We start from the raw sequence: 3,571 nt of genomic DNA, 5'->3' as shown, positions 1-3,571 counted from the left end.
AGTGTGGGACTTACCAAAAAGCACATATCCACTAAACCTTAACTCCTTACCTGCCAACCGATGCTCATGGAACCGCTTACGCATTACTTCGGGATCATAGGGATAAGGCCTATTCGTCGTACTTCGGCGCCACCATTTTTGCCAGCTTGGTCTTCTCCTTCATGCAGTTTTTTCCTCCCTCCAGGGTTACGCGTCGTCCTCTGTAGAGGAGGTAGATGTCTCTTCTCGGGCTAACCGGCCTTCGACCCTGTGAGAAACTCTCTTGTCCTGCAATCACACAATAGAAACAATGAAAACAAAAGCTTTTTATATCGTCTTCGAACCAAGAGGTTACGCGTCGTCCTCAGCAGTACGAAGCTGTCGTGCATCGGGCTCGTCAGCATTCGAACATCTTGGGTGGGTGAGGCTGAATTTGGCTAACGGTTTTAGGCATTCATTTGCCCCTCTTCTTTCCTCTTACGAAGGATGGCTTCAACGTAGATGGAAACCTTGTCCCTCCATTCCGCTTTTCGCAACATCAGTCCAACAATATTATCAGGCGTCACGTCTCCGATCTCGCTCTCCAGCCGATGTTTGAGATCGGCCCAGCGGTCACACTCAAAGAAGGTGTGATTTGCATTATCTTCTTCCGCCTCGCAGTATCCACATTTAGGGCTGCTCACTTTGTTTCTCTTGTGTAGGTATGATCGGAAGTACCCATGTCCTGAGAGAAATGGCGTTAAATAGTAACTCGTTTCTCCATAGGTGCGATCCAGCCATGTGTTTAGCTGCGGTATCAGCCTTGCTGTTCATCTTCCGCGATGATCACTATCCCACGGTTGTTGCCATTTTTCTAAAGAAAGCGCTCTGGCTTCCGCTTTAGCTATGTGCTTGCCCACTTCTGGTGTTCTTTCGAATACCAGCTTCTTCTCCTGTGCCATCAAATCAATCGGCAACACGCCTGCGATCACTATTATCGCCGGTTCTGAAACCGTACGATACGACTACGCGATTCTTAAGGCTCCCTTTTGCTGAACCGCTGCCAGCCGTCTCCGGTAGGTCTTCTTTTTAAGTGCGTTCACTCATATCTCTGCTCCGTAAAGCATAATGGACTGAGCCACTGACATTAGCAGTCGCCTTTTGCATGGTCTTGGCCCATTTACATTAGCCACAAGCCTGCTTAGGGCCGACGTTACTGCTGATGCTTTGTCTGCCGCCTGTCTTACCTGTTGCCAATAATTCAACTTTGTGTCCATGTATAGGCCCAAGTGTTTAATTGTCGATTTCGTTTGGATTTCATCTGAGCCAACCTGCATTGGTACCACAGTTGGTATATGCTTTTTTGTGATCAACACCAACTCGGTTTTTTCCATAGCTAGATCGAGCCCATGGTCCTCCATCCATCTCGTTACCCTTCGCATGACTTGGTTCAGCTTCCACTGGATCTGCTCCACGTTCCGTGCGACAATCCCTGCCATGATGTCATCCGCGTATCTAGACGGATATGTCCCGTCCGGCAGATCTATTCGAAGAATCCCATCATATGAGAAGTTCCAGAGGTCAGGTCCTAGGATCGACCGCTGCGTAGCTCCAACCGTTACCGCTCTTTCCTTTGGACCTTCGGTGGTATTTTACACCAGAACTCTCTCGCTCAAATAACTTTTGAGTATTCGGAAAAGGTAATTTGGTACCCGGAACTCTTTTAGTGCTTTTACCATATCGTCCCATCTGGCCGAGTTAAATGCGTTTTTAACATCTAACGTGGCCAGCAGAACGAGTTTTCTGGTTGCATGATTTCCCTGCTGAGTCTGGTTAACTGTATCCGCTATTTCACGAATATCGTGTACCGTGGAGCGTCCTCTCCTAAACCCATATGGTCTCTCAGACAGATCTCCCGCTGCCTGTATGGCTGTCGTGAGACGAGGTTTCAATAATTTTTCTAATAGTTTGCCTGCTGTGTTTAGCATACACAGCGGTCTATATGCTCCTGGTGATTTCGGATCCCCCTTATTTTTGCTGATAAGCACCAATCACTGCATCCTGCATTGCTTGTGAAAAATTCCCACTTTTAGGCTGCAGTTGTACATATCAAGTAGGGCCTGCGGGTTGGTGCAAGCTACTACTTTTAGTGCCTCTACTGGTATGCCATCGGGTCCTGGTGCCTTCCTGTTTTGCAGGGAGCGCACTGCTATCATGAGCTCCTCTTCGCTGAAAAGAGGCACCTCGGTGTCCTGTTTTTCGTCGGTTTCCCTCACCCTTATAGGATGATTAGGGAAGAGACTATCAACTATAGTCTTTTTTCACTTTCGACTAAGGGTTTCAGAAATTCTCCTACTTCTGTTATCACTCGAGATAATTTGGCTTCGTCTATTTTAGAGACATTCCAACCAACTCGATTGTCTTGATATGGGTTAGCTTTTGTTTTTTCACTCACTTCCAGGTAGATATACTGGTGATCACTCCCAGTATAGTCACTTGGTACTTTCCAGTTTTTAACGAGGGAGCACAATCGTTCCGTAGCAAAGGTGATGTCCAAATCGAACTTTGGGGACCACGAGCCCAGTATATGCACGTCACGTATATATACATATGCGTTAGATGCACACATGGGCGCATAGTCCACAAGAAACGAAGATGAGTGTGGGACTTACCAAAAAGGCACCTACGCACTAAAACCTTAACTCCTTTACCTGCCAACCGATGCTCCCGGGATCGCTTTCGCATTATTTCGGGAGCATAGAGATATGACCAGTTCGCCGTACCTCGGCGCGACCATTCTTGCCAGCTTGGCCTTCTTGAAGCAGATGATTCTCCCTCCAGGGGTACGCATCGTCCTCAGTAGCATGACGGCGTCGTGCAACGGGCTCGTCGGCTTTCGATCATCTTTGTTGTTTATGGTTTGCTCTCACTTTTACGGCTATTGTTCCATCTCGTCAGTTTCAGCCTTCTTCTGTCACAGAATTGTTTCAACGTAAGCTGCCACTGCTTCCCACGTCTCCTCCCTTCGTAGCATCTCTTCTATTACACTCTCCGGTGTAAGGTATCCTACTTCTCTTTCGAGCCTATTCCTCTGCTCAACCCATCGTTCGCATTTGAAATAGGTGTGCTCTGCGTCATCTGAATCGGCTTCACAGTACACACACTTTGGATTCTGTACCTTGTTGATTTTCTGTAGGTAAGCTTGAAAATATCCGTGCCCCGAAAGAAATTGTGTGAGATAATAGTTTACCTCACCATGGTTTCGGTTGATCCACGCATCTATTTCACGTATTAATCTAAAGGTCCATTTACCCCTAGTTTCCGCATTCCATCTTGTCTGCTATTTCTGTATAGCTTGTGCTCTGGCTTCTCTTTTGGCCTCAAACTTCGACTCCGTACAGAAGGATAGAGTGCGTAACTGACATTAAGAGATGTCGCTTGCTTGGTTTTGGACCTCCTACATTTGCCATTAAACGACTTAGATTTATCGTAACCGTGCATGCCTTGTCATCCGCTCGTTTAATGTGCTCCCAAAAGGTGAGCTTATTATCGAGCAAGATTCCAAGGTGTTTTGCTACCTTTTGTGTCTGTACTTCCTCGGTTCCCACCTGCA

The sequence above is a fragment of the Belonocnema kinseyi genome, chromosome 5, assembly GCF_010883055.1.
Source record: "Belonocnema kinseyi isolate 2016_QV_RU_SX_M_011 chromosome 5, B_treatae_v1, whole genome shotgun sequence".
NCBI lineage: Eukaryota > Metazoa > Arthropoda > Insecta > Hymenoptera > Cynipidae > Belonocnema > Belonocnema kinseyi.
The sequence above is the reverse complement of the archived record's forward strand: the minus strand, read 5'-3'. Positions refer to the sequence as shown.